Raw genomic sequence first — 12,214 nt, 5'->3', positions numbered from 1 at the left:
TCTCATGTTAGAGTTAGAGTTAGTCTTAGGACTAGGGTTAGGGATAGGGCTAAAGAATGGCTACGATTAGGGCTAGGGTGTCAGGGTTAGGCCTAGAGTTTGGGTTAGGTTTGTAATTAAGGATATGGTTAGGGATAGGATAAGGTCTAGGGTTTGTGTTATGGTTAGGGCTAGAATTATGGCTAGGGCTAATGTCAGGTCTAGGGTTACAGTTAGCAATAGTTTTATGGAAATGTTTACGGCTAGTTCTATTGTACTGGTTAGGTATATGGTAAGAGTCAGGTTTTGAGCTAGGGGAATTACTAGGGCCAGGCTCAGTGTTAGGGCTTGATTAACATTTGAGTTTATGGTTACAGCTGGAATTAGATTTAGGTTTAGGGTTAGGGTAAACACAGGGTTAGATTTAGGGTTTAGGTTAGTTTTAGGGTAATTGATAGTTTTCTGTATAGTGATAAGGTTAGGTTTAGTCCTAGGGTTACCATTAGGCTAAGAGTTGTGTTTAGGGTAATGGATACAGTTAAGGTTAGGGCTAGCATTATGGTTAGGATTAAGTCTTTGGTTAGGGTTAGGGTGAGAGTTAGGATTCAGGCTAGGTTTACAGCTCGGATGAGGGTTTGTGTTAGGGTTAGGGCTAGAGTTATGGCTACAGCTAATGTAGAGTCTAGGGTTACCGTTAGGGACAGTTTTACAGAAAGGTTTATGGCCAGGTCTATAGTAAGGTTTAGGTCGAGGGTAAGAGTCAGTTATAGAGCCAGGGGAATTATTAGGACCAGGATCAGTGTTAGGGCTTATTTTAGGTTTGAGTTTAGGGTTACAGCTCGATTAGGGTTAGGTTTAGGGTAAAGATAGGGTTAGGTTTAGGGTTCAGGTTAGGTTTAGGGTAATTGATATTTCTGTGGATAGTGATAGGGTTAGGTTTAGTGTTAGGGTTAGCATTAGGATAAGGGTTATGTTTAGGGTAATGGATACAGTTATATTAAGGTTAGGTCTAGGGTTATGGTTAGGATTAGGTCTTGGGTTAGGGTTAGGGTGAGGGTTAGCATTAATACGAGGTTTATGGCTCAGATGAGGGTTTGTGTTAGGGGTAGGGCTTGGATTAAGGCTAGGTCTAGCATTACAGTTAAGGGTAGTTGTAGAGTTTGGTTATGAACAGGTCTACTGTGAGGGTTAGGTTTAGGGTAAACATCAGGCTTAGAAGTAGGTGTGTTATTATGGTCAGGGTCAGGATTAGGGATTGGTTTTGGTTAGGGTTTAGAGTTCAGGCTTTAATTAGCATTAGTTTCAGGGTAATGGATATGGTTAGGTTTAGCATTCAGCATAGTTTTAAGGTTTTAAATAGCCGTAGGGATAGGTATACATTTAGGTTTAGTCCTATTGTTAGCATTTGGCTAGGCTTAAGTTTAGGGTAAAAGAGGATTACAGCTAGGTTTAGGGCTACGTTTATGGTTAAGATTAGGGCTAGTGTTAGGGTTAGGGTTATGTTTAGGCCTAGGGTTAGGGTTAGGCTTAGGGTAAGTGTTATTGTAGGAACTAGATTTAGGGCTAGGGAGAGGGTTAGGGTTAGAACAGGTCTAGGGTAAATAATAGGGTTAGGGATACGTTTAGCTTTAGGGTTAGGGTTAGGGTTACTGTAATGGATACAGTTAGATCAAGGCTTTGGCCAATGATTACTGTTAAAATTCGGGTTAAATTTAGGGTTAGGGATAGGGCTATGTTAATGTTTAGGTTTAGGATTAGGGCTCAGTTTTGAGGAAGAATTAGGGTTAGAGTTACTTAATTCAAATTTCTTTGATACAATCTAGGACTCATCTTTAAATAACCTTACTCTGTTTCCCAGATTTAGGCCTTTTGGTTCAACTGTATTGTGTCTGAAACAGTTAATGTTTTCATTTTAATTCATTTTGACCTATATGAGTAAATGTAAATGGACCTTGAAATCAAACAGAGTTCATGCTAGCTGCTTGAAACTGCACACACACCCTCAATTCTTTGTGGGGGACACTCTGGTATGTTCCTTGTGAGTGTAGGCCTAAGCTGAAGCATGCAAAGACAACTTTATCCGAGAGCCCTTTAGGAGAAAGCAGGGAATATGCATGCACTGAAATTATTCCCATAATTATTTGGCCAGATTTGTTTTATACTGAGTAGGATTCATTATTTAGCTTTCCCCACAAAGCTCTCCAAGTGTGGGACTTCTAGTATCAATGGTTCTCTAATCAGGTTGGGGTTTTGTTAGGTTTAGCATTAGGGCTAGGTTTAGATGTAGTGTTAGGGTGAGAGTAAGTTTTGTACAAATTACTTTGATACTTGGAAGGAGTCATCATTTACCTAGCCTTAATATGTTCCTCAGGTTTGGGCCTTCTCATTTCAATGGTTTGCTAACAGGGACACTCTGTATTTTAAGGTTTTACTTTATATTGACCTATATAGGTAAATGAAAATGGAGGTTGAAATCAAACCGAGTTGGTGCTAGCTGCTTGAAACTTCAAACACTGAATCAGTTCTCTGTGGGAACTCTCTGGATCTTCATGAAGGTAGCCCTATGATGAAGATGGCCAAACAACTTTATCTGAGAGCCCTTTAGCAGAAAACAGAGAAATATGCATGAACTGAAATACCACCTCAATTATTTGGTCATATTTCTTTGATACTGCATAGGATTCATCTGATAGCTTATCCCACCTGGCTTCCCAAGTTTGGGACTTCTAGGATCATCAGTTTTTCAATCAGGTTAGGGTTTATGTTAAGGATAGTGTTAGGGCTAATGTTAAAGCTAGTATTAGGATTTGAGGTACTTTTTAAATAAAATTTCTTTGATACTGGACAGGATTCATTATTTTCTTACTATACCCCACCTGTTTGGGCCTCGTAGGTTCAAGGGTTTACTGTAATGAACAGTTTGTATTTTAAAGTTTTAGTTCATTTTGTCCTATGCAGGTAAATGGAAATGGAGTTTAAAATCAAACAGCATTGGTGCTAGCGGCTTGAAACTTCACACTCCCTCAATTCTCTGTGAACAAACTCTGGTTTGTTCTTGTGACAGTAGGCCTAAGCTGAAGCATGTAAAAACAACTTTATCCAAGAGTCCTTTAGGAAACAGGGAAATATGCATGTACTGATATACTCCATCAACTTTTTGGACAGATTTCTTTGATACTGCACAGCATTCATCCCTTAGCTTTCCCCACTAGGCTGCCCACGTTTGAAAATTTTACAGTCAAAGTTTCATAAAAATGTTAGGGTTAGGGGAAGAGCTAGGGTTAGAGCTAGTGTTAGGGTTAGAGTTAATTTTATTCCAAATTCTTTGATACTTGGCAGGATTTATCTTTTAGCTAGATTTACTCTGTTCCCTAGATTCAGGCCTTCTACTTTCACAGGTTCACTGTCAGAAACATTTTGTATTTTAAGATTACACTTCATTTTGACCTATATGGGAAACTTAATGGAGTTGAAAAATCAAACAGGGTTTGTGCTAACTTATTGAAACTTCACACACTCCATCAGTTCTCTCTAGGGACTCTGATATGTTCCTTGTAAAAGTAGGCCTATGGTTAAGCATGCAAAAACAACTTAATCTGAGAGCCTTTTAGGAGAAAACAGGAAAATATGCATGTATTGAAATACCTCCTATAATTATTTGGTCAGTTTTGTTTGATGTTTTATAGAATTCATAACTTAGCTTGCCCCATAAGGCTCCCCAAGTGCGGGAAGTCTAGGATCAATGGTTCTCTAATCAGGTTAGGGTTAATGTTAGGTTTAGGGTTATGTCTAGGGCTAGGGTTAGAGGTAATGTTAGGGTGAGAGTTAGTTTTGTTCAAATTTCTTTGATACTGGGCAGGAGTCATCTTTTATCTAGCCTTAGTATGCTCCCAAGGTATGTTCTTCTCAATTCAATGGTTCACTATCACACTTTGTATTTTAAGGTTTCACTTCATTTTGACACCTATGGGTAAATGGAAATGCAGGTGGAAATCAAACAGGCATCCCTTCCCCTAAACCTAACCCTAACCCTAACCATAAACATAGCCCTAATCCTAGGACTAAGGCTAACACTAACCCTAGACCTATTCCTAGAACAAATTTAGCCCTAACCCTAACCCAAACTCTAGCCATAAGACTAAGTCTAACTCTTGCCATAGCCCTATTCCTAGTTCTAACCCTATCCTTTACCATAACCCAAACACTAGCCCTAATCTTAGCTCCAACACTAGCCATAGTACTAACCCTAGAATTAACCATAACTCTAAATCTACTCCTAAGCCTAAACTCACCCTATCAGTAGCAATAACACTAATGCTAATCATAAAACTACACTTAACTTCAGCTTTAGCCCAAACACAAAACCGAGCCATTTAACTAACCCTAAATCTTAACGTAAACCAAATCCTAACCCTACATCTAGCCCTAAGCCTAACCCTAATTTGAGTCCTATCCCTAACCATAAAACGAACCGTTACCCTGATTCTGACCATAACACTAACCCTAGTTCAAAACATCAATCTAAACCTAAACCTAATCCTATAACTAAACTTATTCTTAAATGTAACCCTAAACTAGCATTAATCATAACCTTAGTTCTTGCATTAGATGTATCATTCTAGGAGAACCCTAACATAACCCAAAACCTAGCCCTAATCCAAGACCCAACCCTAGCTTTAACCCTTACTTGAATCCTAAACCTAGTCCTAACGCTTACCCTAAACCTAACCCTAACTTTAATCCTTGGACTAAACCTAAACCTAACCCTACCCCTAGCCCTGACTCTAACCATGAACCTAGCCCTAACCCTAGCTCTACCCTATCCATTACTCAAAACCTAACACTAAACCTAATGCTAATCCTCAGGCTGACCCTAGCCATATCCCTAAAACTTTCCTCTCAATTACCCTAAAACTAACCTTAACCCTACCCCCAAAATATCATTATCCTATATGGAACCTTAACCCTAATGCTAAATTGAGCCCTAATCCTAACACTAAACCTAACCCTAAACCTAATCCTAACCCTAACATAATCCCTAACCCTAACCCTAAAACTAACCATAACACAAACCCTAACCCTAACACTAACCCTAACCCTCATCCTTACACAAACCCTAATACTAACCCTAAGACTATCCATAACACTAACCCTAACCCTAACACTAAACCTAACCCTAAAACTAACTATCTATTTAACCATAACCCTAACCCTAACCCTAAACTTAACCCTAACAGGAAACCTACCCCTAATCCTAACCCTAAAACTAACCCTAACACTAACCTAAACCCTAACCCTGACCCTAACCTAACATAAACCATAGCACTAGCCGTAACCCTAACCCTAACACTAACACTAACCCTAACCCTAAACCTAACTCGTAAACTAACGCTAACCCTAACCTGATCCCTAACCTTGATCCTCACCTTAATTCTAAAACTAACCATAAACTTAACCCTAATCCATACACTAATAATAACACTATCTCTGACCTAATACTAAACCTAAACTTAAGCCTATCATTACCCTAACTGTAACCCTAACCCTAAACCTAACACTAACCCTAACTTTAACACTAACCCTAACCCTAACTCTAACCCTAATCCAACCCTAACCCTAACCCTACCTCTAATCCAAACCCTAACACTAACCCTCAACCTAACATGATCCATAACTGTAACCCTAACATTAACCCTAACACTAAATCTAAAATTAATCCTAATCCTAACTCTTAAACTAACTCTTACTGTAACCCTATCACTAACCCTGATCCTCATCCTAATTTTAAAACTAAACCTAAACATAACCCTAACCCGATCCCTAACCCTGATCCTCTCCCTAATTCTAAAACTATACCTAAACCTAACCCTAACCCGTACACTAACAATAACCCTAACTCTTACCTAATACTAAACACAAACCCTAACCCTAAACTTAACACAAACCCTAACCCAAACCACAACCCTAACCCTAACTCTTACCTAACCCTAAACCTAACCCATAACCTAACACTAACCCTAAACATAACACTAAACCTAACACTAACCCTAACCCTAACATGAACCCTAACACTAACTGTAACACTATCCCTAACCCTAACTCTAATCATAAACGTAGCATTAACCCTATATCTAGGATAACCAAAACACTAACACTAACACTAACCCTAAACCTAAACCTAACACTAACCCTAACCCTAAACATAACCCTAACATTGATGTTAAACCTAATCATAACCCTACAACGAACCTTAACCCTAATATGAACCTAACCCTAACACTAACCCTAACTCTAACCCTAACCCTATCACTAACACTATTCCTAACATTAACACTAAAATTAACCTAACCATAACCCTAACAATAACCCTAACCAACCCTAAACCTAATGTTAACCCTAACACTAACCCTAATCTAACCCTAGCCATATAACTAACCCTAAACCTAACACTAAAACTAACACTAATCCTAACCACAACCCAAAACCTTATCTTAATCCTAACCGTAACCATAAACCTAACTCTAACACAAACCCTAAAACTAACCCTAGCACTAATCGTAACCCTAACCCTAATATTAACACTAAAGCAATCTCCAACCCTAACCCTAACCTTAACTGTAAGCCTGGCCCTAACACTAACCCTAAACCTAACTCTAACTTTAAGTCTAACAGTAAACCTAACCCTAACGGTAACCCTAACTCTAACCCTAAAACTAACACTAACTCTAACACTTACCCTAAACCTAACCCTAACACTAAAACTAATTATAACCATAACCCTTAAACAAACCCTAAACTTAACTGTAACCCTAAGTGAAACACTAATCCTAACCCTAAACCTAACCCTAGCTGTAACACTAACTGTAACCATAAGCAAAAATTTACACCTAACCCTAACATTATACCTAGCCTAACCCTAACATGAACCCTAACCATAAACCTAACAGTAACCCTAACACAAACGAACACCTTAACCCTAAACCTAACGCAAACACTAATCCTATTTCTAACCCTAATACAAACCCTAAACCAAATCACAACCCTAACCCGAACCTTACCCTAAACCTAACCCTTACCTAACTCTAACCCTAACTCTAAAACTAACTCTAACACTAAACCTAACCCTAACCTTAACACTAATCCTAAACCTAACCCTAACGGTAACACTAACATTAACCCTAACCCTAAACAACTCTAAAACATGATTAGCACATTCACTGGTGGGAACAAGTTGGGTAGGGATGATTGGTCAGTACAAAAGGGGTATTCATTTTAACTGATTGGTTTAAACCAAGAGGGGTGTACGTGCTGAACTACATGGTTTCCCAACTTGTTATTAACCACCATAAACTCCTGGAAGGGTTATCTGACATCCCAGGTATTTCCCTGTATCATGCTGATTGGTGTCTGCAAGGGGGCTGCTATGGATCCCCACCTAGCCTGACTGAGTCAGGGACACCTGGTGCAGCAGATCTCTCCTGTTATTGTAGATAAACAACTTAGCAGGGTGGGAATGTGCCTAGGAGTGCTTTGTGGGTTTTTCCAAAGACAAAGGCCATGTCCCTTCCTTGGACAGGCTTTGCTCTGAGATAGAGGCTTGTTTTTCAAGCCATGGCCCTAACCCTAACCTTAGCCTAACCTAAACCTAGACCTGACATTAGCCCTACCCCTATCTTTAATCCTAGTTCTAAGCCTAGATTTAATCCTAACCCTAATTTTAACCCTAGCCCTTACCCTAAATTTATCCATTATCCTAGCACCAAACATAGCTGTAACATCATACCTTACACTAACCCTAATGCTAACCCTAACCCTAGCCCTAAACCTAGGCCTAAATCTCACTAACCCTATCCCAAACCATATCTCTATTACTAGTCCTAATCCTAGCCCTCATTCTAGCTCTAACCCTAACTCTAACCATGTCCCTTATTCTGAACATAACACTAAGCTTAGGTCTAAACCTGACACTAACCCCAAAGCAAACACTACCCCTCCCTCTACTGGTAGACCTATACCTAAATCTAACAGTAACACTAGCACTAGACCAAACCTAACCCTAAATAGAGTTATAAATCTAGACTTAGCCCTAAATAAAAACCTAGCACTAGCCCTAACAATAACCATTAACCTAACGTAAAGACTAACTCTATCCCTAGATTAAACGCTAGCCATAAATCTGGCCCTCACCCTAAGCCTATCCCTAACCTGACAATGACAGTTACCCCAAATCAAACCCTAGCTCTAAATCTTATCCTAACCCCAAACCTAACTAGGACACTGGACTTATCCATAACCCTAACCCTAAAACTAGCCATAACCATATCCTTAGCTCTTACATTTCCCATAGCCCTAATGAGGCCATAAACCTCACACAAAACATTGCCCTTATCCTAGCCGTAAACCTAACATAAAGACTAACTCTATTGTAACCCTAACTATGAGCCTAGACCTAACCCTAAACCTAACCCTCGCCCTAACCCTATTCTAACTCAAACTCTAACTTTAATCTAAACATTACCCTAACACTAAACCTAACATTAGACCTCACTTTAAACCTAACCCTCACACTAGACCTGATCCTAGTTCAAATGCTAACACTTACCCAAAAACTAACCCTGACTCTAACCCTAGGCCTAAACCTAACCCTATCACTAATTCTAACCTTAACCCTAGCCGTAACCTTACTTCTAACCCTATCCATTACCCTAAAGATAAGCCTAACACAAATGCTAGTCCTAGGCCTAACACTAACACTATTGCTAACACTAACCCTATTCCTTACTCTAAACCTAACCAGAACAGTTCACCTAACCCTATCAATTACCCTAACCCACACACTAACCCTATCCCTAAAGCTAATTCAAGCCTTAACCTTAAATCTTAACCTAAACCAAACCTTACTCAAACCCTGACCTTAATATTACACCTAGCTTTAAACCTGACCCTTAACCTAAACTTAACCCTTACACTAGACCTAGCTATAAGCTAACCCTAAAATTAACCATAACCATAAACTCAGACTTGACATTAGCACCAGTCCTAATCCTAGCCCTAACACTAACACAAACACTAGTCCTAATCTTAGGCAGATACCTAGCCTTAATCCTTACCCAAACCCTAACTCTTGTCCTATTTCTAATTTTAACCCTCACCCTAGACCTGAACTTAGGTATAACCCAATCATTGCCACTAACCCTATCACTAAACCTAACCCCAACACTATCCATAACTCTAGCCCTAACCATAGGCATAACCCTAACAGTAACCCTAGCCCTAATCCTAGCCCTAATTTAGCCCTAACCATACCTCTACCCCTAACCTTGGCCTAAGGCTAACTCTAACTCTCCCCCAGTACTATTTCTAGTTCTAACCCTATCCATTACAATAAACATAATGCAAGACCTAACCTTAGCCCTAACCCTAGCCCTAGACCCTACTCTAGATCTAACCATAACTCTACATTTGACACTAACCCTAAGCCTAATCCTAAACCTACAACTAGACCTAACATGATTGCTAATCCTAAAACCAGCCATAAACTTAGCCTTATCCCTTAAATAAAACTGAGACACTGTCCTAACCCTAAATGTTAACCTAAACCAAACCCTAACCCTAAACCTAGTCATAACATTCAAGCTCTAATTCAGGTCCTTGTCCTAAAATTAACCCTGACCCTGACTTATATTCTAACACTAATGTTAGTTCTAAATATCACACTAATCCTAAAGATAGCGCTAACACTAGATCTAGACCAAATACTAACTCTAATCATAACCTTAGTTCTTATATTACCCATAGCTCTAACCCTAGCCCTAAAGCTAACAGAAAACTAGCCCTAATCTGAGCCCTAACAAGAGAAGCAAACCTAAACCTAAACCTAAACCTAGCCTTTGCCCTAACCCTAACCCTAAACCTAGCCCTATCCCTAGCTCTAACACTATCAATTACCCTAAGCCAAACCCTATCCATAATGCTAACCTTAGTCCTAATCCTAATCCATAGCCTAATCCAAACCCTAATCCTATTACTAGTCCTAAATCTACCCTTCATTCTAGCTCTAACCCTAACTCAAATCTTACCCTATCACAAACCCTTGGTCTAAATCTTCTTCACCCTAAACCAAACTCTAAAACTAGCCCTACCAGTAAACTAACCCTAACTCTAGCCCTAGACCTAAGCCTAATCTTTAATATAGCCATAACTCTAGACCTAAAACTACAAAAAAAAAAACAAACAAACAAACAAAAAAAAAACCCTGAGCCCTAGCCCTAACATAATTCTTAACCTAAAGCAAACACTAAACCTATCCCTAGACCTAACTCTAGTCCTAATTCTGGCTTTCACCTTAAAACTAACTTGAGCCTGAACACTGACCCTAACACTAACACTAAACCTAGCTCTAAACCTGAATCTAACTGAAAACCTTAACATAATACTAGACATAGCCATAACTCTAACCCTAAAACTAGCTCTAATCAGAACCCTAGATCTGTCATAACACATAGCCTTAACCCTGGGCCTAAACCTAACACAAAACCTAGCCCTAATCTGAGGCCTAACCTACCCTAAGCATAACCATGATCCTAAATGTAGCCCTAACCCTAACCCTCGCCTTACACATAACTCTAGCTCAGAGCCTAACCCTTATCCTAAACATAACCCAAGCCCTATTCCTAAACAAAAACCTAATCTTAGCCCTAATCCTAACCTTAAACCTAATACTAACACTAGTTCTAACACTAACATTACCCTAACCCTAACCCTAATGATAACCCTGGCCCTAAACCTAACCCTATCCCTAACCCTAATCATAAACCTAACCCTCAACCTAACCCTAAACCTAAACCTTGCCATAAACTTAACCCTAAACCTTACCATAATTCAAAACTAAACCTATCCCTAAACCTATATTTAACCATAACCTAAACTTAACCCTAAACCTAATCTAACATCTAATCCAATACATTACTCTAAAACTAACCCTAACCTTAATGAAGACCCTAGCCCTAAACCCAACCCTAACCATAAACATAATCATAACACTAACCCAGACCTAACACTAAACCTAACACTTCCACTAGCCCTAACCATAGCATAATCCCTAAACCTTACCCTAAACCTAACACTAGCCCAATCCGTAACCATAACGCTAACTCTAGCCCTAGCCCTAACACTAAACCTAGCCCTTATCTTAGTCCTAATTTAGCCCTATTCCTAACGCTAACCCAAACCCTAGAATTAAGTCTAACTATAATTCTCAGACAATACCTATCCCTACTTCTAACCCTATACTTACTGTAACCCTAACCCAAGCTCTAATCCTAGTCGTAACCCTTGCACTATTCTTAGCCCTAGGACTAACGCTAGATCGAAACCTATGTCTAAAACCAACAATAAACCGATGCCTCAGCCTAACCCTGAAACTAGTTCTAACCCTAATGCTAATTCTAAAATAGCCCTAACCCTAGCCCAAGCCTTAAAACAAAATGGAGCCATACCCCTAACACTAACCCTTACCCTAGAACAAACCCTAACACTCCACCAGCACTAACCCTAGCCCTAATTTGACACCTAATCCTAACACTATACATAACCATGACCCTGACTCATATCCAAACACTAAAACTAGCTCTAAACATCACCCTAACATTAAACCTAAACCTAACACTAGACCTAGCCCTAAACCTAACCCTAAAACTAACCCTAATAGTAACCCTAATTCTTGCAATAGCTGTAACCATAACACTAGCCTTAACCCTAATACAAAACTAGCCCTAATCCAAGGCTTAACACAAGCTTTAACCCTAAACCTAACCCTAACTCTAGTCCTAACCCTAGCTTTAACTCTATTTCTTACCCTAAGCCAAACCTCACCCTAATACTCACCGTAATCTTAGCACTAATCCATAGACATACTGAAGCCTAACTCTATAACTTGTCCTAACCCTAGCCTTCATCCTAGATGTAACCAAATCCCAAACCCTAACCCTATCCCTGACCATTGTTCTGACCCTAACATTAATCTTAGGTCTAAATCTAAACCTAAAACTAAACCAAAACCTAACACTAGCCCTAATGGTAACCTTATATCTAAACTAACCCTAACACTAGCCCTAGACCTAAACCTACTCCTAAATATAGACATAACTATAGCTTTAGTCCTAAAGACAAAATAGACCTAGCCTTAACAATGACCCTTAACTTAAACCAAACTCTAACCCTACCTCTAGACCTA

Source organism: Marmota flaviventris, unplaced genomic scaffold, assembly GCF_047511675.1.
Source record: "Marmota flaviventris isolate mMarFla1 unplaced genomic scaffold, mMarFla1.hap1 Scaffold_125, whole genome shotgun sequence".
Lineage (NCBI taxonomy): Eukaryota > Metazoa > Chordata > Mammalia > Rodentia > Sciuridae > Marmota > Marmota flaviventris.
Note: the sequence above shows the minus strand (reverse complement) of the source record.